Source organism: Dendrobates tinctorius, unplaced genomic scaffold (genome assembly GCF_039654945.1).
Source record: "Dendrobates tinctorius isolate UK_male_01 unplaced genomic scaffold, ASM3965494v1 ptg000254l, whole genome shotgun sequence".
In the NCBI taxonomy this organism is placed as follows: domain Eukaryota; kingdom Metazoa; phylum Chordata; class Amphibia; order Anura; family Dendrobatidae; genus Dendrobates; species Dendrobates tinctorius.
Genome location: NW_027361921.1, coordinates 1,168,145 through 1,189,556, shown reverse-complemented (window position 1 = coordinate 1,189,556; position 21,412 = coordinate 1,168,145). Strand labels below are relative to the sequence as shown.

At 34.6% G+C, this 21,412-nt stretch overlaps 14 non-coding genes across 14 annotated transcripts; all 14 read right to left on the bottom strand.

The window, feature by feature from the left end:
* Positions 1–1,050: 1,050 nt before the first annotated feature.
* TRNAT-CGU (transfer RNA threonine (anticodon CGU)) lies at positions 1,051–1,124 on the bottom strand. The gene has a single exon. It is a non-coding gene; the product is annotated as a tRNA-Thr (tRNA).
* Positions 1,125–2,538: 1,414 nt separating this feature from the next.
* Positions 2,539–2,612, bottom strand: TRNAT-CGU (transfer RNA threonine (anticodon CGU)). Its single transcript has one exon. It is a non-coding gene; the product is annotated as a tRNA-Thr (tRNA).
* Positions 2,613–4,021: 1,409 nt separating this feature from the next.
* Positions 4,022–4,095, bottom strand: TRNAT-CGU (transfer RNA threonine (anticodon CGU)). The gene has a single exon. It is a non-coding gene; the product is annotated as a tRNA-Thr (tRNA).
* A 612-nt stretch (positions 4,096–4,707) lies between these two features.
* Positions 4,708–4,781, bottom strand: TRNAT-CGU (transfer RNA threonine (anticodon CGU)). Its single transcript has one exon. It is a non-coding gene; the product is annotated as a tRNA-Thr (tRNA).
* A 1,410-nt stretch (positions 4,782–6,191) lies between these two features.
* Positions 6,192–6,265, bottom strand: TRNAT-CGU (transfer RNA threonine (anticodon CGU)). Its single transcript has one exon. It is a non-coding gene; the product is annotated as a tRNA-Thr (tRNA).
* A 1,407-nt stretch (positions 6,266–7,672) lies between these two features.
* TRNAT-CGU (transfer RNA threonine (anticodon CGU)) lies at positions 7,673–7,746 on the bottom strand. The gene has a single exon. It is a non-coding gene; the product is annotated as a tRNA-Thr (tRNA).
* A 725-nt stretch (positions 7,747–8,471) lies between these two features.
* On the bottom strand, positions 8,472–8,545 carry TRNAT-CGU (transfer RNA threonine (anticodon CGU)). Its single transcript has one exon. It is a non-coding gene; the product is annotated as a tRNA-Thr (tRNA).
* A 1,518-nt stretch (positions 8,546–10,063) lies between these two features.
* TRNAT-CGU (transfer RNA threonine (anticodon CGU)) lies at positions 10,064–10,137 on the bottom strand. Its single transcript has one exon. It is a non-coding gene; the product is annotated as a tRNA-Thr (tRNA).
* Positions 10,138–10,861: 724 nt separating this feature from the next.
* Positions 10,862–10,935, bottom strand: TRNAT-CGU (transfer RNA threonine (anticodon CGU)). Its single transcript has one exon. It is a non-coding gene; the product is annotated as a tRNA-Thr (tRNA).
* Positions 10,936–11,657: 722 nt separating this feature from the next.
* On the bottom strand, positions 11,658–11,731 carry TRNAT-CGU (transfer RNA threonine (anticodon CGU)). Its single transcript has one exon. It is a non-coding gene; the product is annotated as a tRNA-Thr (tRNA).
* A 1,523-nt stretch (positions 11,732–13,254) lies between these two features.
* Positions 13,255–13,328, bottom strand: TRNAT-CGU (transfer RNA threonine (anticodon CGU)). The gene has a single exon. It is a non-coding gene; the product is annotated as a tRNA-Thr (tRNA).
* Positions 13,329–14,806: 1,478 nt separating this feature from the next.
* TRNAT-CGU (transfer RNA threonine (anticodon CGU)) lies at positions 14,807–14,880 on the bottom strand. Its single transcript has one exon. It is a non-coding gene; the product is annotated as a tRNA-Thr (tRNA).
* A 1,932-nt stretch (positions 14,881–16,812) lies between these two features.
* On the bottom strand, positions 16,813–16,886 carry TRNAT-CGU (transfer RNA threonine (anticodon CGU)). The gene has a single exon. It is a non-coding gene; the product is annotated as a tRNA-Thr (tRNA).
* Positions 16,887–19,095: 2,209 nt separating this feature from the next.
* Positions 19,096–19,169, bottom strand: TRNAT-CGU (transfer RNA threonine (anticodon CGU)). The gene has a single exon. It is a non-coding gene; the product is annotated as a tRNA-Thr (tRNA).
* Positions 19,170–21,412: the final 2,243 nt, after the last annotated feature.

The following is a 21,412-nucleotide window of genomic DNA, read 5'->3' as shown; positions in this document are numbered from 1 at the left end:
CACAAAAAGATGTGATATATTGGAAAGACTGCTTAGAGAGTCAGATGCGGAAAGTGGAGGCATTTCAAAATAAAATCCATTGGTTAAGTTGTCAAGTTTGAAGCAATCTTACTTCCTTTTCAGCATTTAGATGAGATACTTAATCTCACAATTGCACTATCAGTAGGGCTGGAACAATGGCAAATTTGAGTTTGCACACAGGTAAAACACCTGATTTAAGATAGGAAGCTTATTCTTGATAAGATGAAAACAAGGTACTGCTGAGAGTTGAACTCAAGATATCCGGTTTATGAGACAGGCGCTTTAACCAACTAATCCACAGCACCACATGATCCAAATGTGAATATTTATTATTCTGCTTTTTCAGAAAACTGCTATGAAAATTTGTAGCGTCTAATGTGTAATTCCACTGGTTTAATTTGTAATGCTTGAGCCCATCCTATATTCTCTAAAGAAAGTTATTTCATCTAATTCCTTTTAGAGCATTTCAAAAGCAAATTTTTTTTTTCACTCAAATTCCACTGGTTTTAATTTGTAATGCTTGAAGCCATCCTATATTCTCTAAAGAAACTTATTTCATCTAATTCCTTTTAGAGCATTTCAAAAGCAGAAAGTTTTTTTCTCTCAATTGCACTTTATTAGGGATTTGGGAAAGACATGTTTGATGTCAAACAAAAGTGAAAGTCCTCTTTTTCGACTAACAGCCCCAAACTGACATGAAGAAAGGAAAGCACTGCTGACATTCGAAATCAAGATTTTCTGTTTACTAAACAGGCTCTTTGACCAACTTGGCTAAATCACAAAAAGATGTGATATATTGGAAAGACTGCTTAGAGAGTCAGATGCGGAAAGTGGAGGCATTTCAAAATAAAATCCATTGGTTAAATTGTCAAGCTTGAAGCAGTCTTACTTCCTTTTCAGCATTTAGATGAGATACTTAATCTCACAATTGAACTATCAGTAGGGCTGGAACAATGGCAAATTTGAGTTTGCACTCAGGTAAAACACCTGCTTTAAGACAGGAAGCTTATTCTTGAGAAGATGAAAACAAGGTACTGCTGAGAGTTGAACTCAGGATCTCCTGTTTACGAGACAGGCGCTTTAACCAACTAAGCCACAGCACCACATGATCCAAATGTGAATATTTATTATTCTGCTTTTTCAGAAAACTGCTATGCAAATTTGTAGCATCTAATGTGTAATTCCACTGGTTTTAATTTGTAATGATTGAAGCCATCCTATATTCTCTAAAGAAACTTATTTCATCTAATTCCTTTTAGAGCATTTCAAAAGCAGAAAGTTTTTTTCTCTCAATTGCACTTTATTAGGGCTTTGGGAAAGACATGTTTGATGTCAAACAAAAGTGAAAGTCCTCTTTTTCGGCTAACAGCCCAAACTGACATGAAGAAAGGAAAGCACTGCTGACATTCAAAATCAAGATTTTCTGTTTACTAAACAGGCTCTTTGACCAACTTGGCTACATCACAAAAAGATGTGATATATTGGAAAGACTGCTTAGAGAGTCAGATGCGGAAAGTGGAGGGATTTCAAAATAAAATCCATTGGTTAAGTTGTCAAGTTTGAAGCAATCTTACTTCCTTCCTTTTCAGCATTTAGATGAGATACTTAATCTCACAATTGCACTATCAGTAGGGCTGGAACAATGGCAAATTTGAGTTTGCACACAGGTAAAACACGTGATTTAAGATAGGAAGCTTATTCTTGATAAGATGAAAACAAGGTACTGCTGAGAGTTGAACTCAAGATCTCCTGTTTATGAGACAGGCGCTTTAACCAACTAATCCACAGCACCACATGATCCAAATGTGAATATTTATTATTCTGCTTTTTCAGAAAACTGCTATGAAAATTTGTAGCGTCTAATGTGTAATTCCACTGGTTTTAATTTGTAATGCTTGAGCCCATCCTATATTCTCTAAAGAAAGTTATTTCATCTAATTCCTTTTAGAGCATTTCAAAAGCAAATTTTTTTTTTCACTCAAATTCCACTGGTTTTAATTTGTAATGCTTGAAGCCATCCTATATTCTCTAAAGAAACTTATTTCATCTAATTCCTTTTAGAGCATTTCAAAAGCAGAAAGTTTTTTTCTCTCAATTGCACTTTATTAGGGATTTGGGAAAGACATGTTTGATGTCAAACAAAAGTGAAAGTCCTCTTTTTCGACTAACAGCCCCAAACTGACATGAAGAAAGGAAAGCACTGCTGACATTCGAAATCAAGATTTTCTGTTTACTAAACAGGCTCTTTGACCAACTTGGCTAAATCACAAAAAGATGTGATATATTGGAAAGACTGCTTAGAGAGTCAGATGCGGAATGTGGAGGCATTTCAAAATAAAATCCATTGGTTAAATTGTCAAGCTTGAAGCAGTCTTAATTCCTTTTCAGCATTTAGATGAGATACTTAATCTCACAATTGCACTATCAGTAGGGCTGGAACAATGGCAAATTTGAGTTTGCACTCAGGTAAAACACCTGCTTTAAGACAGGAAGCTTATTCTTGAGAAGATGAAAACAAGGTACTGCTGAGAGTTGAACTCAGGATCTCCTGTTTACGAGACAGGCGCTTTAACCAACTAAGCCACAGCACCACATGATCAAAATGTGAATATTTATTATTCTGCTTTTTCAGAAAACTGCTATGAAAATTTGTAGCATCCAATGTGTAATTCCACTGGTTTTAATTTGTAATGATTGAAGCCATCCTATATTCTCTAAAGAAACTTATTTCATCTAATTCCTTTTAGAGCATTTCAAAAGCAGAAAGTTTTTTTCTCTCAATTGCACTTTATTAGGGCTTTGGGAAAGACATGTTTGATGTCAAACAAAAGTGAAAGTCCTCTTTTTCGGCTAACAGCCCAAACTGACATGAAGAAAGGAAAGCACTGCTGACATTCGAAATCAAGATTTTCTGTTTACTAAACAGGCTCTTTGACCAACTTGGCTACATCACAAAAAGATGTGATATATTGGAAAGACTGCTTAGAGAGTCAGATGCGGAAAGTGGAGGCATTTCAAAATAAAATCCATTGGTTAAGTTGTCAAGTTTGAAGCAATCTTACTTCCTTTTCAGCATTTAGATGAGATACTTAATCTCACAATTGCACTATCAGTAGGGCTGGAACAATGGCAAATTTGAGTTTGCACACAGGTAAAACACCTGATTTAAGATAGGAAGCTTATTCTTGATAAGATGAAAACAAGGTACTGCTGAGAGTTGAACTCAAGATATCCGGTTTATGAGACAGGCACTTTAACCAACTAATCCACAGCACCACATGATCCAAATGTGAATATTTATTATTCTGCTTTTTCAGAAAACTGCTATGAAAATTTGTAGCGTCTAATGTGTAATTCCACTGGTTTAATTTGTAATGCTTGAGCCCATCCTATATTCTCTAAAGAAAGTTATTTCATCTAATTCCTTTTAGAGCATTTCAAAAGCAAATTTTTTTTTTCACTCAAATTCCACTGGTTTTAATTTGTAATGCTTGAAGCCATCCTATATTCTCTAAAGAAACTTATTTCATCTAATTCCTTTTAGAGCATTTCAAAAGCAGAAAGTTTTTTTCTCTCAATTGCACTTTATTAGGGATTTGGGAAAGACATGTTTGATGTCAAACAAAAGTGAAAGTCCTCTTTTTCGACTAACAGCCCCAAACTGACATGAAGAAAGGAAAGCACTGCTGACATTCGAAATCAAGATTTTCTGTTTACTAAACAGGCTCTTTGACCAACTTGGCTAAATCACAAAAAGATGTGATATATTGGAAAGACTGCTTAGAGAGTCAGATGCGGAAAGTGGAGGCATTTCAAAATAAAATCCATTGGTTAAATTGTCAAGCTTGAAGCAGTCTTACTTCCTTTTCAGCATTTAGATGAGATACTTAATCTCACAATTGAACTATGAGTAGGGATGGAACAATGGCAAATTTGAGTTTGCACTCAGGTAAAACACCTGCTTTAAGACAGGAAGCTTATTCTTGAGAAGATGAAAACAAGGTACTGCTGAGAGTTGAACTCAGGATCTCCTGTTTACGAGACAGGCGCTTTAACCAACTAAGCCACAGCACCACATGATCCAAATGTGAATATTTATTATTCTGCTTTTTCAGAAAACTGCTATGCAAATTTGTAGCATCTAATGTGTAATTCCACTGGTTTTAATTTGTAATGATTGAAGCCATCCTATATTCTCTAAAGAAACTTATTTCATCTAATTCCTTTTAGAGCATTTCAAAAGCAGAAAGTTTTTTTCTCTCAATTGCACTTTATTAGGGATTTGGGAAAGACATGTTTGATGTCAAACAAAAGTGAAAGTCCTCTTTTTCGACTAACAGCCCCAAACTGACATGAAGAAAGGAAAGCACTGCTGACATTCGAAATCAAGATTTTCTGTTTACTAAACAGGCTCTTTGACCAACTTGGCTAAATCACAAAAAGATGTGATATATTGGAAAGACTGCTTAGAGAGTCAGATGCGGAAAGTGGAGGCATTTCAAAATAAAATCCATTGGTTAAATTGTCAAGCTTGAAGCAGTCTTACTTCCTTTTCAGCATTTAGATGAGATACTTAATCTCACAATTGAACTATCAGTAGGGCTGGAACAATGGCAAATTTGAGTTTGCACTCAGGTAAAACACCTGCTTTAAGACAGGAAGCTTATTCTTGAGAAGATGAAAAAAAGGTACTGCTGAGAGTTGAACTCAGGATCTCCTGTTTACGAGACAGGCGCTTTAACCAACTAAGCCACAGCACCACATGATCCAAATGTGAATATTTATTATTCTGCTTTTTCAGAAAACTGCTATGCAAATTTGTAGCATCTAATGTGTAATTCCACTGGTTTTAATTTGTAATGATTGAAGCCATCCTATATTCTCTAAAGAAACTTATTTCATCTAATTCCTTTTAGAGCATTTCAAAAGCAGAAAGTTTTTTTCTCTCAATTGCACTTTATTAGGGCTTTGGGAAAGACATGTTTGATGTCAAACAAAAGTGAAAGTCCTCTTTTTCGGCTAACAGCCCAAACTGACATGAAGAAAGGAAAGCACTGCTGACATTCGAAATCAAGATTTTCTGTTTACTAAACAGGCTCTTTGACCAACTTGGCTACATCACAAAAAGATGTGATATATTGGAAAGACTGCTTAGAGAGTCAGATGCGGAAAGTGGAGGCATTTCAAAATAAAATCCATTGGTTAAGTTGTCAAGTTTGAAGCAATCTTACTTCCTTTTCAGCATTTAGATGACATACTTAATCTCACAATTGCACTATCAGTAGGGCTGGAACAATGGCAAATTTGAGTTTGCACACAGGTAAAACACCTGATTTAAGATAGGAAGCTTATTCTTGATAAGATGAAAACAAGGTACTGCTGAGAGTTGAACTCAAGATCTCCTGTTTATGAGACAGGCGCTTTAACCAACTAATCCACAGCACCACATGATCCAAATGTGAATATTTATTATTCTGCTTTTTCAGAAAACTGCTATGAAAATTTGTAGCGTCTAATGTGTAATTCCACTGGTTTTAATTTGTAATGCTTGAGCCCATCCTATATTCTCTAAAGAAAGTTATTTCATCTAATTCCTTTTAGAGCATTTCAAAAGCAAATTTTTTTTTTCACTCAAATTCCACTGGTTTTAATTTGTAATGCTTGAAGCCATCCTATATTCTCTAAAGAAACTTATTTCATCTAATTACTTTTAGAGCATTTCAAAAGCAGAAAGTTTTTTTCTCTCTATTGCACTTTATTAGGGATTTGGGAAAGACATGTTTGATGTCAAACAAAAGTGAAAGTCCTCTTTTTCGACTAACAGCCCCAAACTGACATGAAGAAAGGAAAGCACTGCTGACATTCGAAATCAAGATTTTCTGTTTACTAAACAGGCTCTTTGACCAACTTGGCTAAATCACAAAAAGATGTGATATATTGGAAAGACTGCTTAGAGAGTCAGATGCGGAAAGTGGAGGCATTTCAAAATAAAATCCATTGGTTAAATTGTCAAGCTTGAAGCAGTCTTAATTCCTTTTCAGCATTTAGATGAGATACTTAATCTCACAATTGAACTATCAGTAGGGCTGGAACAATGGCAAATTTGAGTTTGCACTCAGGTAAAACACCTGCTTTAAGACAGGAAGCTTATTCTTGAGAAGATGAAAACAAGGTACTGCTGAGAGTTAAACTCAGGATCTCCTGTTTACGAGACAGGCGCTTTAACCAACTAAGCCACAGCACCACATGATCCAAATGTGAATATTTATTATTCTGCTTTTTCAGAAAACTGCTATGCAAATTTGTAGCATCTAATGTGTAATTCCACTGGTTTTAATTTGTAATGATTGAAGCCATCCTATATTCTCTAAAGAAACTTATTTCATCTAATTCCTTTTAGAGCATTTCAAAAGCAGAAAGTTTTTTTCTCTCAATTGCACTTTATTAGGGCTTTGGGAAAGACATGTTTGATGTCAAACAAAAGTGAAAGTCCTCTTTTTCGGCTAACAGCCCAAACTGACATGAAGAAAGGAAAGCACTGCTGACATTCGAAATCAAGATTTTCTGTTTACTAAACAGGCTCTTTGACCAACTTGGCTACATCACAAAAAGATGTGATATATTGGAAAGACTGCTTAGAGAGTCAGATGCGGAAAGTGGAGGCATTTCAAAATAAAATCCATTGGTTAAGTTGTCAAGTTTGAAGCAATATTACTTCCTTTTCAGCATTTAGATGAGATACTTAATCTCACAATTGCACTATCAGTAGGGCTGGAACAATGGCAAATTTGAGTTTGCACACAGGTAAAACACCTGCTTTAAGATAGGAAGCTTATTCTTGAGAAGATGAAAACAAGGTACTGCTGAGAGTTGAACTCAGGATCTCGTGTTTACGAGTCAGGCACTTTAACCAATTTCGCCACAGAACCACATGATCCATATGTGAATATTTATTATTCTGCTTTTTCAGAAAACTGCTATGAAAATTTGTAGCATCTAATGTGTAATTCCACTGGTTTTAATTTGTAATGCTTGAGCCCATCCTATATTCTCTAAAGAAAGTTATTTCATCTAATTCCTTTTAGAGCATTTCAAAAGCAAAATTTTTTTGCTTAAATTCCACTTGTTTTAATTTGTAATGATTGAAGCCATCCTATATTCTCTAAAGAAACTTATTTCATCTAATTCCTTTTAGAGCATTTCAAAAGCAGAAATTTTTTTTCTCTCAATTGCACTTTACTAGGGCTTTGGGAAAGACATGTTTGATGTCAAACGAAAGTGAAAGTACTCTTTTTTGGCTAACAGCCCCAAACTGACATGAAGAAGGGAAAGCACTGCTGACATTCGAAATCAAGATTTTCTGTTTACTAAACAGGCTCTTTGACCAACTTGGCTATATCACAAAAAGATGTGATATATTGGAAAGACTGCTTAGAGAGTCAGATGCGGAAAATGGAGGCATTTCAAAATAAAATCCATTGGTTAAATTGTCAAGCTTGAAGCAGTCTTACTTCCTTTTCAGCATTTAGATGAGATACTTAGTCTCACAATTGCACTATCAGTAGGGCTGGAACAATGGCAAATTTGAGTTTGCACTCAGGTAAAACACCTGCTTTAAGATAGGAAGCTTATTCTTGAGAAGATGAAAACAAGGTACTGCTGAGAGTTTAACTCAGGATCTCCTGTTTACGAGACAGGCGCTTTAACCAACTAAGCCACAGCACCACATGATACAAATGTGAATATTTATTATTCTGCTTTTTCAGAAAACTTCTATGAAAATTTGTAGCATCTAATGTGTAATTCCACTGGTTTTAATTTGTAATGATTGAAGCCATCCTATATTCGCTAAAGAAAGTTATTTCATCTAATTCCTTTTAGAGCATTTCAAAAACAATTTTTTTTTTTCACTCAAATTCCACTGGTTTTAATTTGTAATGCTTGAAGCCATCCTATATTCTCTAAAGAAACTTATTTCATCTAATTCCTTTTAGAGCATTTCAAAAGCAGAAAGTTTTTTTCTCTCAATAGCACTTTATTAGGGCTTTGGGAAAGACATGTTTGATGTCAAACAAAAGTGAAAGTCCTCTTTTTCGGCTAACAGCCCCAAACTGACATGAAGAAAGGAAAGCACTGCTGACATTCGAAATCAAGATTTTCTGTTTACTAAACAGGCTCTTTGACCAACTTGGCTAAATCACAAAAAGATGTGATATATTGGAAAGACTGCTTAGAGGGTCAGATGCGGAAAATGGAGGCATTTCAAAATAAAATCCATTGGTTAAATTGTCAAGCTTGAAGCAGTCTTACTTCCTTTTCAGCATTTAGATGAGATACTTAATATCACAATTGCACTATGAGTAGGGCTGGAACAATGGCAAATTTGAGTTTGCACACAGGTAAAACACATGCTTTAAGATAGGAAGCTTATTCTTGAGAAGATGAAAACAAGGTACAGCTGAGAGTTGAACTCAGGATCTCCTGTTTACGAGACAGGCGCTTTAACCAACTAAGCTACAGCACCACATGATCCATATGTCAATATTTATTATTCTGCTTTTTCAGAAAACTGCTATGAAAATTTGTAGCATCTAATGTGTAATTCCACTGGTTTTAATTTGTAATGCTTGAGCCCATCCTATATTCTCTAAAGAAAGTTATTTCATCTAATTCCTTTTAGAGCATTTCAAAAGCAAAATTTTTTTACTTAAATTCCACTTGTTTTAATTTGTAATGATTGAAGCCATCCTATATTCTCTAAAGAAACTTATTTCATCTAATTCCTTTTAGAGCATTTCAAAAGCAGAAATTTTTTTTCTCTCAATTGCACTTTATTAGGGCTTTGGGAAAGACATGTTTGATGTCAAACGAAAGTGAAAGTACTCTTTTTTGGCTAACAGCCCCAAACTGACATGAAGAAAGGAAAGCACTGCTGACATTCGAAATCAAGATTTTCTGTTTACTAAACAGGCTCTTTGACCAACTTGGCTAAATCACAAAAAGATGTGATATATTGGAAAGACTGCTTAGAGAGTCAGATGCGGAAAATGGAGGCATTTCAAAATAAAATCCACTGGTTAAATTGTCAAGCTTGAAGCAGTCTTACTTCCTTTTCACCATTTAGATGAGATACTTAATCTCACAATTGCACTATCAGTAGGGCTGGAACAATGGCAAATTTGAGTTTGCACACAGGTAAAACACCTGCTTTAAGATAGGAAGCTTATTCTTGAGAAGATGAAAACAAGGTACTGCTGAGAGTTGAACTCAGGATCTCCTGTTTACGAGTCAGGCACTTTAACCAACTACGCCACAGCACCACATGATCCATATGTGAATATTTATTATTCTGCTTTTTCAGAAAACTGCTATGAAAATTTGTAGCATCTAATGTGTAATTCCACTGGTTTTAATTTGTAATGCTTGAGCCCATCCTATATTCTCTAAAGAAAGTTATTTCATCTAATTCCTTTTAGAGCATTTCAAAAGCAAAATTTTTTTGCTTAAATTCCACTTGTTTTAATTTGTAATGATTGAAGCCATCCTATATTCTCTAAAGAAACTTATTTCATCTAATTCCTTTTAGAGCATTTCAAAAGCAGAAATTTTTTTTCTCTCAATTGCACTTTACTAGGGCTTTGGGAAAGACATGTTTGATGTCAAACGAAAGTGAAAGTACTCTTTTTTGGCTAACAGCCCCAAACTGACATGAAGAAGGGAAAGCACTGCTGACATTCGAAATCAAGATTTTCTGTTTACTAAACAGGCTCTTTGACCAACTTGGCTAAATCACAAAAAGATGTGATATATTGGAAAGACTGCTTAGAGAGTCAGATGCGGAAAATGGAGGCATTTCAAAATAAAATCCATTGGTTAAATTGTCAAGCTTGAAGCAGTCTTACTTCCTTTTCAGCATTTAGATGAGATACTTAGTCTCACAATTGCACTATCAGTAGGGCTGGAACAATGGCAAATTTGAGTTTGCACTCAGGTAAAACACCTGCTTTAAGATAGGAAGCTTATTCTTGAGAAGATGAAAACAAGGTACTGCTGAGAGTTTAACTCAGGATCTCCTGTTTACGAGACAGGCGCTTTAACCAACTAAGCCACAGCACCACATGATACAAATGTGAATATTTATTATTCTGCTTTTTCAGAAAACTTCTATGAAAATTTGTAGCATCTAATGTGTAATTCCACTGGTTTTAATTTGTAATGATTGAAGCCATCCTATATTCGCTAAAGAAAGTTATTTCATCTAATTCCTTTTAGAGCATTTCAAAAACAATTTTTTTTTTCACTCAAATTCCACTGGTTTTAATTTGTAATGCTTGAAGCCATCCTATATTCTCTAAAGAAACTTATTTCATCTAATTCCTTTTAGAGCATTTCAAAAGCAGAAAGTTTTTTTCTCTCAATAGCACTTTATTAGGGCTTTGGGAAAGACATGTTTGATGTCAAACAAAAGTGAAAGTCCTCTTTTTCGGCTAACAGCCCCAAACTGACATGAAGAAAGGAAAGCACTGCTGACATTCGAAATCAAGATTTTCTGTTTACTAAACAGGCTCTTTGACCAACTTGGCTAAATCACAAAAAGATGTGATATATTGGAAAGACTGCTTAGAGGGTCAGATGCGGAAAATGGAGGCATTTCAAAATAAAATCCATTGGTTAAATTGTCAAGCTTGAAGCAGTCTTACTTCCTTTTCAGCATTTAGATGAGATACTTAATATCACAATTGCACTATGAGTAGGGCTGGAACAATGGCAAATTTGAGTTTGCACACAGGTAAAACACATGCTTTAAGATAGGAAGCTTATTCTTGAGAAGATGAAAACAAGGTACAGCTGAGAGTTGAACTCAGGATCTCCTGTTTACGAGACAGGCGCTTTAACCAACTAAGCTACAGCACCACATGATCCATATGTCAATATTTATTATTCTGCTTTTTCAGAAAACTGCTATGAAAATTTGTAGCATCTAATGTGTAATTCCACTGGTTTTAATTTGTAATGCTTGAGCCCATCCTATATTCTCTAAAGAAAGTTATTTCATCTAATTCCTTTTAGAGCATTTCAAAAGCAAAATTTTTTTACTTAAATTCCACTTGTTTTAATTTGTAATGATTGAAGCCATCCTATATTCTCTAAAGAAACTTATTTCATCTAATTCCTTTTAGAGCATTTCAAAAGCAGAAATTTTTTTTCTCTCAATTGCACTTTATTAGGGCTTTGGGAAAGACATGTTTGATGTCAAACGAAAGTGAAAGTACTCTTTTTTGGCTAACAGCCCCAAACTGACATGAAGAAAGGAAAGCACTGCTGACATTCGAAATCAAGATTTTCTGTTTACTAAACAGGCTCTTTGACCAACTTGGCTAAATCACAAAAAGATGTGATATATTGGAAAGACTGCTTAGAGAGTCAGATGCGGAAAATGGAGGCATTTCAAAATAAAATCCACTGGTTAAATTGTCAAGCTTGAAGCAGTCTTACTTCCTTTTCAGCATTTAGATGAGATACTTAATCTCACAATTGCACTATCAGTAGGGCTGGAACAATGGCAAATTTGAGTTTGCACTCAGGTAAAACACCTGCTTTAAGATAGGAAGCTTATTCTTGAGAAGATGAAAACAAGGTACTGCTGAGAGTTGAACTCAGGATCTCCTGTTTACGAGACAGGCGCTTTAACCAACTAAGCCACAGCACCACATGATCCATATGAGAATATTTATTATTCTGCTTTTTCAGAAAACTGCTATGAAAATTTGTAGCATCTAATGTGTAATTCCACTGGTTTTAATTTGTAATGCTTGAGCCCATCCTATTTTCTCTAAAGAAAGTTATTTCATCTAATTCCTTTTAGAGCATTTCAAAAGCAAATTTTTTTTTTCACTCAATTTCCACTGGTTTTAATTTGTAATGCTTGAAGCCATCCTATATTCTCTAAAGAAACTTATTTCATCTAATTCCTTTTAGAGCATTTCAAAAGCAGAAAGTTTTTTCTCTCAATAGCACTTTATTAGGGCTTTGGGAAAGACATGTTTGATGTCAAACAAAAGTGAAAGTCCTCTTTTTCGGCTAACAGCCCCAAACTGACATGAAGAAAGGAAAGCACTGCTTACATTCGAAATCAAGATTTTCTGCTTACTAAACAGGCTCTTTGACCAACTTGGCTAAATCACAAAAAGATGTGATATATTGGAAAGACTGCTTAGAGAGTCAGATGCAGAAAATGGAGGAATTTCAAAATAAAATCCATTGGTTAAATTGTCAAGCTTGAAGCAGTCTTACTTCCTTTTCAGCATTTAGATGAGATTCTTAATCTCACAATTGCACTATCAGTAGGGCTGGAACAATGGCAAATTTGAGTTTGCACACAGGTAAAACACCTGATTTAAGATAGGAAGCTTATTCTTGAGAATATGAAAACAAGGTACTGCTGAGAGTTGAACTCAGGATCTCCTGTTTATGAGACAGGAGCTTTAACCAACTAATCCACAGCACCACATGATCCAAATGTGAATATTTATTATTCTGCTTTTTCAGAAAACTGCTATGAAAATTTGTAGCATCTAATGTGTAATTCCACTGGTTTTAATATGTAATGATTGAAGCCATCCTATATTCTCTAAAGAAAGTTATTTCATCTAATTCCTTTTAGAGCATTTCAAAAGCAAATTTTTTTTTTCACTCAAATTCCACTGGTTTTAATTTGTAATGCTTGAAGCCATCCTATATTCTCTAAAGAAACTTATTTCATCTAATTCCTTTTAGAGCATTACAAAAGCAGAAAGTTTTTTTCTCTCAATAGCACTTTATTAGGGCTTTGGGAAAGACATGTTTGATGTCAAACAAAAGTGAAAGTCCTCTTTTTCGGATAACAGCCCCAAACTGACATGAAGAAAGGAAAGCACTGCTGACATTTGAAATCAAGATTTTCTATTTACTAAACAGGCTCTTTGACCAACTTGGCTAAATCACAAAAAGATGTGATATATTGGAAAGACTGCTTAGAGAGTCAGATGCGGAAAGTGGAGGCATTTCAAAATAAAATCCATTGGTTAAATTGTCAAGCTTGAAGCAGTCTTACTTCCTTTTCAGCATTTAGATGAGATACTTAATCTCACAATTGCACTATGAGTAGGGCTGCAACAATGGCAAATTTGAGTTTGCACACAGGTAAAACACATGCTTTAAGATAGGAAGCTTATTCTTGAGAAGATGAAAACAAGGTACTGCTGAGAGTTGAACTAAGGATCTCCTGTTTACGAGACAGGCGCTTTAACCAACTAAGCTACAGCACCACATGATCCATATGTCAATATTTATTATTCTGCTTTTTCAGAAAACTGCTATGAAAATTTGTAGCATCTAATGTGTAATTCCACTGGTTTTAATTTGTAATGCTTGAGCCCATCCTATATTCTCTAAAGAAAGTTATTTTATCTAATTCCTTTTAGAGCATTTCAAAAGCAAAATTTTTTTACTTAAATTCCACTTGTTTTAATTTGTAATGATTGAAGCCATCCTATATTCTCTAAAGAAACTTATTTCATCTAATTCCTTTTAGAGCATTTCAAAAGCAGAAATTTTTTTTCTCTCAATTGCACTTTATTAGGGCTTTGGGAAAGACATGTTTGATGTCAAACGAAAGTGAAAGTACTCTTTTTCGGCTAACAGCCCCAAACTGACATGAAGAAAGGAAAGCACTGCTCACATTCGAAATCAAGATTTTCTGTTTACTAAACAGGCTCTTTGACCAACTTGGCTAAATCACAAAAAGATGTGATATATTGGAAAGACTGCTTAGAGAGTCAGATGCGGAAAATGGAGGCATTTCAAAATAAAATCCATTGGTTAAATTGTCAAGCTTGAAGCAGTCTTACTTCCTTTTCAGCATTTAGATGAGATTCTTAATCTCACAATTGCACTATCAGTAGGGCTGGAACAATGGCAAATTTGAGTTTGCACACAGGTAAAACACCTGATTTAAGATAGGAAGCTCCTGTTTACAAGACAGGCGCTTTAATCAACTAAGCCACAGCACCACATGATCCATATGTGAATATTTATTATTCTGCTTTTTCAGAAAACTGCTATGAAAATTTGTAGCATCTAATGTGTAATTCCACTGGTTTTAGTTTGTAATGCTTGAGCCCATCCTATATTCTCTAAAGAAAGTTATTTCATCTAATTCCTTTTAGAGAATTTCAAAAGCAAATTTTTTTTTCACTCAAATTCCACTGGTTTTAATTTGTAATGCTTGAAGCCATCCTATATTCTCTAAAGAAACTTATTTCATCTAATTCCTTTTAGAGCATTTCAAAAGCAGAAAGTTTTTTTCTCTCAATTGCACTTTATTAGGGCTTTGGGAAAGACATGTTTGATGTCAAACAAGAATGAAAGTCCTCTTTTTCGGCTAACAGCCCCAAACTGACATGATGAAAGAAAAGCACTGCTGACATTCGAAATCAAGATTTTCTGTTTACTAAACAGGCTCTTTGACCAACTTGGTTTATTCACAAAAAGATGTGATATATTGGAAAGACTGCTTAGAGAGTCAGATGCGGAAAGTGGAGGCATTTCAAAATAAAATCCATTGGTTAAATTGTCAAGCTTGAAGCAGTCTTACTTCCTTTTCAGCATTTAGATTGTGAGATTGTGAGATACTTAATCTCACAATTGCACTATGAGTAGGGCTGGAACAATGGCAAATTTGAGTTTGCACACAGGTAAAACACCTGATTTAAGATAGGAAGCTTATTCTTGAGAAGATGAAAAAAGGTACTGCTGAGAGTTGAACCCAGGACCTCCTGTTTACGAGACAGGCGCTTTAACCAACTAAGCCACAGGACAACATGATCCATATGTGAATATTTATTATTCTGCTTTTTCAGAAAACTGCTATGAAAATTTGTAGCATCTAACGTGTAATTCCACTGGTTTTAGTTTGTAATGCTTGAGCCCTTCCTATATATTCTAAAGAAAGTTATTTCATCTAATTCCTTTTAGAGCATTTCAAAAGCAAATTTTTTTTTTCACTAAAATTCCACTGGTTTTAATTTGTAATGCTTGAAACCATCCTATATTCTCTAAAGAAACTTATTTCATCTAATTCGTTTTAGAGCATTTCAAAAGCAGAAAGTTTTTTTCTCTCAATTGCACTTTATTAGGGCTTTGGGAAAGACATGTTTGATGTCAAACAAGAATGAAAGTCCTCTTTTTCGGCTAACAGCCCCAAACTGACATGATGAAAGGAAAGCACTGCTGACATTCAAAATCAAGATTTTCTGTTTACTAAACAGGCTCTTTGACCAACTTGGTGAAAATTTGTAGCATCTAATGTGTAATTCCACTGGTTTTAATTTGTAATGCTTGAGCCCATCCTATATTCTCTAAAGAAAGTTATTTCATCTAATTCCTTTTAGAGCATTTCAAAAGCAAATTTTTTTTTACTTAAATTCCACTGGTTTTAATTTGTAATGATTGAAGCCATCCTATATTCTCTAAAGAAACTTATTTCATCTAATTCCTTTTAGAGCATTTCAAAAGCAGAAAGTTTTTTTCTCTCAATTGCACATTATTAGGGCTCTGGGAAAGACATGTTTGATGTCAAACAAAAGTGAAAGTCCTCTTTTTCGGCTAACAGCCCCAAACTGACATGAAGAAAGGAAAGCACTGCTGACATTCGATTTTCGACATTCAGATTTTCTGTTTACTAAACAGGCTCTTTGACCAACTTGGCTAAATCACAAAAAGATGCGATATATTGGAAAGACTGCTTAGAGAGTCAGATGCGGAAAATGGAGGCATTTCAAAATAAAATCCATTGGTTAAATTGTCAAGCTTGAAGCAGTCTTACTTCCTTTTCATCATTTAGATGAGATACTTAGTCTCACAATTGCACTATGAGTAGGGCTGGAACAATGGCAAATTTGAGTTTGCACACAGGTAAAACACCTGATTTAAGATAGGAAGCTTATTCTTGAGAAGATGAAAACAAGGTACTGCTGAGAGTTGAACTCAGGATCTCCTGTTTAAAAGACACAACTAAGCCACAGCACCACATGATCCATTTGTGAATATTTATTATTCTGCTTTTTCAGAAAACTGCTATGAAAATTAGTAGCATCTAATGTGTTATTCCACTGGTCTTAATTTGTAATGCTTGAGCCCATCCTATATTCTCTAAAGAAAGTTATTTCATCTAATTCCTTTTATAGCATTTCAAAAGCAATTTTTTTTTCACTCAAATTCCACTGGTTTTAATTTGTAATGCTTGAAGCCATCCTATATTCTCTAAAGAAACTTATTTCATCTAATTCCTTTTAGAGCATTTTAAAAGCAGAAAGTTTTTTTCTCTCAATTGCACTTTATTAGGGCTTTGGGAAATACATGTTTGATGTCAAACAAAAGTGAAAGTCCTCTTTTTCGGCTAACAGCCCCAAACTGACATGAAGAAAGGAAAGCACTGCTGACATTCGAAATCAAGATTTTCTGTTTACTAAACAGGCTCTTTGACCAACTTGGCTAAATCACAAAAAGATGCGATATATTGGAAAGACTGCTTAGAGAGTCAGATGCGGAAAGTGGAGGCATTTCAAAATAAAATCCATTGGTTAAATTGTCAAGCTTGAAGCAGTCTTAATTCCTTTTCAGCATTTAGATAAGATACTTAATCTCACAATTGCACTATCAGTAGGGCTGGAACAATGGCAAATTTGAGTTTGCACTCAGGTAAAATACCTGCTTTAAGATAGGAAGCTTATTCTTGAGAAGATGAAAACAAGGTACTGCTGAGAGTTTAACTCAGGATCTCCTGTTTACGAGACAGGCGCTTTAACCAACTAAGCCACAGCACCACATGATCCAAATGTGAATATTTATTATTCTGCTTTTTCAGAAAACTGCTATGAAAATTTGTAGCATCTAATGTGTAATTCCACTGGTTTTAATTTGTAATGATTGAAGCCATCCTATATTCTCTAAAGAAACTTATTTCATCTAATTCCTTTTAGAGCATTTCAAAAGCAGAAATTTTTTTTCTCTCAATTGCACTTTATTAGGACTTTGGGAAAGACATGTTTGATGTCAAACGAAAGTGAAAGTACTCTTTTTCGGCTAACAGCCCCAAACTGACATGAAGAAAGGAAAGCACTGCTGACATTCGAAATCAAGATTTTCTGTTTACTAAACAGGCTCTTTGACCAACTTGGCTAAATCACAAAAAGATGTGATATATTGGAAAGACTGCTTAGAGAGTCAGATGCGGAAAATGGAGGCATTTCAAAATAAAATCCATTGGTTAAATTGTCAAGCTTGAAGCAGTCTTACTTCCTTTTCAGCATTTAGATGAGATACTTAATCTCACAATTGCACTATCAGTAGAGCTGGAACAATGGCAAATTTGAGTTTGCACTCAGGTAAAACACTTGCTTTAAGATAGGAAGCTTATTCTTGAGAAGATGAAAACAAGGTACTGCTGAGAGTTTAACTCAGTATCTCCTGTTTACAAGACAGGCGCTTTAACCAACTAAGCCACAGCACCACATGATCCAAATGTGAATATTTATTATTCTGCTTTTTCAGAAAACTGCTATGAAAATTTGTAGCATCTAATGTGTAATTCCACTGGTTTTAATTTGTAATGATTGAAGCCATCCTATATTCTCTAAAGAAAGTTATTTCATCTAATTCCTTTTAGAGCATTTCAAAAACAATTTTTTTTTTCACTCAAATTCCACTGGTTTTAATTTGTAATGCTTGAAGCCATCCTATATTCTCTAAAGAAACTTATTTCATCTAATTCCTTTTAGAGCATTTCAAAAGCAGAAAGTTTTTTTCTCTCAATAGCACTTTATTAGGGCTTTGGGAAAGACATGTTTGATGTCAAACAAAAGTGAAAGTCCTCTTTTTCGGCTAACAGCCCCAAACTGACATGAAGAAAGGAAAGCACTGCTGACATTCGAAATCAAGATTTTCTGCTTACTAAACAGGCTCTTTGACCAACTTGGCTAAATCACAAAAAGATGTGATATATTGGAAAGACTGCTTAGAGAGTCAGATGCAGAAAATGGAGGAATTTCAAAATAAAATCCATTGGTTAAATTGTCAAGCTTGAAGCAGTCTTACTTCCTTTTCAGCATTTAGATGAGATTCTTAATCTCACAATTGCACTATCAGTAGGGCTGGAACAATGGCAAATTTGAGTTTGCACACAGGTAAAACACCTCATTTAAGATAGGAAGCTTATTCTTGAGAATATGAAAACAAGGTACTGCTGAGAGTTGAACTCAGGATCTCCTGTTTATGAGACAGGCGCTTTAACCAACTAATCCACAGCACCACATGATCCAAATGTGAATATTTATTATTCTGCTTTTTCAGAAAACTGCTATGAAAATTTGTAGCATCTAATGTGTAATTCCACTGGTTTTAATATGTAATGATTGAAGCCATCCTATATTCTCTAAAGAAAGTTATTTCATCTAATTCCTTTTAGAGCATTTCAAAAGCAAATTTTTTTTTTCACTCAAATTCCACTGGTTTTAATTTGTAATGCTTGAAGCCATCCTATATTCTCTAAAGAAACTTATTTCATCTAATTCCTTTTAGAGCATTACAAAAGCAGAAAGTTTTTTTCTCTCAATAGCACTTTATTAGGGCTTTGGGAAAGACATGTTTGATGTCAAACAAAAGTGAAAGTCCTCTTTTTCGGATAACAGCCCCAAACTGACATGAAGAAAGGAAAGCACTGCTGACATTTGAAATCAAGATTTTCTATTTACTAAACAGGCTCTTTGACCAACTTGGCTAAATCACAAAAAGATGTGATATATTGGAAAGACTGCTTAGAGAGTCAGATGCGGAAAGTGGAGGCATTTCAAAATAAAATCCATTGGTTAAATTGTCAAGCTTGAAGCAGTCTTACTTCCTTTTCAGCATTTAGATGAGATACTTAATCTCACAATTGCACTATGAGTAGGGCTGCAACAATGGCAAATTTGAGTTTGCACACAGGTAAAACACATGCTTTAAGATAGGAAGCTTATTCTTGAGAAGATGAAAACAAGGTACTGCTGAGAGTTGAACTAAGGATCTCCTGTTTACGAGACAGGCGCTTTAACCAACTAAGCTACAGCACCACATGATCCATATGTCAATATTTATTATTCTGCTTTTTCAGAAAACTGCTATGAAAATTTGTAGCATCTAATGTGTAATTCCACTGGTTTTAATTTGTAATGCTTGAGCCCATCCTATATTCTCTAAAGAAAGTTATTTTATCTAATTCCTTTTAGAGCATTTCAAAAGCAAAATTTTTTTACTTAAATTCCACTTGTTTTAATTTGTAATGATTGAAGCCATCCTATATTCTCTAAAGAAACTTATTTCATCTAATTCCTTTTAGAGCATTTCAAAAGCAGAAATTTTTTTTCTCTCAATTGCACTTTATTAGGGCTTTGGGAAAGACATGTTTGATGTCAAACGAAAGTGAAAGTACTCTTTTTCGGCTAACAGCCCCAAACTGACATGAAGAAAGGAAAGCACTGCTCACATTCGAAATCAAGATTTTCTGTTTACTAAACAGGCTCTTTGACCAACTTGGCTAAATCACAAAAAGATGTGATATATTGGAAAGACTGCTTAGAGAGTCAGATGCGGAAAATGGAGGCATTTCAAAATAAAATCCATTGGTTAAATTGTCAAGCTTGAAGCAGTCTTACTTCCTTTTCAGCATTTAGATGAGATTCTTAATCTCACAATTGCACTATCAGTAGGGCTGGAACAATGGCAAATTTGAGTTTGCACACAGGTAAAACACCTGATTTAAGATAGGAAGCTCCTGTTTACAAGACAGGCGCTTTAATCAACTAAGCCACAGCACCACATGATCCATATGTGAATATTTATTATTCTGCTTTTTCAGAAAACTGCTATGAAAATTTGTAGCATCTAATGTGTAATTCCACTGGTTTTAGTTTGTAATGCTTGAGCCCATCCTATATTCTCTAAAGAAAGTTATTTCATCTAATTCCTTTTAGAGAATTTCAAAAGCAAATTTTTTTTTCACTCAAATTCCACTGGTTTTAATTTGTAATGCTTGAAGCCATCCTATATTCTCTAAAGAAACTTATTTCATCTAATTCCTTTTAGAGCATTTCAAAAGCAGAAAGTTTTTTTCTCTCAATTGCACTTTATTAGGGCTTTGGGAAAGACATGTTTGATGTCAAACAAGAATGAAAGTCCTCTTTTTCGGCTAACAGCCCCAAACTGACATGATGAAAGAAAAGCACTGCTGACATTCGAAATCAAGATTTTCTGTTTACTAAACAGGCTCTTTGACCAACTTGGTTTATTCACAAAAAGATGTGATATATTGGAAAGACTGCTTAGAGAGTCAGATGCGGAAAGTGGAGGCATTTCAAAATAAAATCCATTGGTTAAATTGTCAAGCTTGAAGCAGTCTTACTTCCTTTTCAGCATTTAGATTGTGAGATTGTGAGATACTTAATCTCACAATTGCACTATGAGTAGGGCTGGAACAATGGCAAATTTGAGTTTGCACACAGGTAAAACACCTGATTTAAGATAGGAAGCTTATTCTTGAGAAGATGAAAAAAGGTACTGCTGAGAGTTGAAACCAGGACCTCCTGTTTACGAGACAGGCGCTTTAACCAACTAAGCCACAGGACAACATGATCCATATGTGAATATTTATTATTCTGCTTTTTCAGAAAACTGCTATGAAAATTTGTAGCATCTAACGTGTAATTCCACTGGTTTTAGTTTGTAATGCTTGAGCCCTTCCTATATATTCTAAAGAAAGTTATTTCATCTAATTCCTTTTAGAGCATTTCAAAAGCAAATTTTTTTTTTCACTAAAATTCCACTGGTTTTAATTTGTAATGCTTGAAACCATCCTATATTCTCTAAAGAAACTTATTTCATCTAATTCGTTTTAGAGCATTTCAAAAGCAGAAAGTTTTTTTCTCTCAATTGCACTTTATTAGGGCTTTGGGAAAGACATGTTTGATGTCAAACAAGAATGAAAGTCCTCTTTTTCGGCTAACAGCCCCAAACTGACATGATGAAAGGAAATCACTGCTGACATTCAAAATCAAGATTTTCTGTTTACTAAACAGGCTCTTTGACCAACTTGGTGAAAATTTGTAGCATCTAATGTGTAATTCCACTGGTTTTAATTTGTAATGCTTGAGCCCATCCTATATTCTCTAAAGAAAGTTATTTCATCTAATTCCTTTTAGAGCATTTCAAAAGCAAATTTTTTTTTACTTAAATTCCACTGGTTTTAATTTGTAATGATTGAAGCCATCCTATATTCTCTAAAGAAACTTATTTCATCTAATTCCTTTTAGAGCATTTC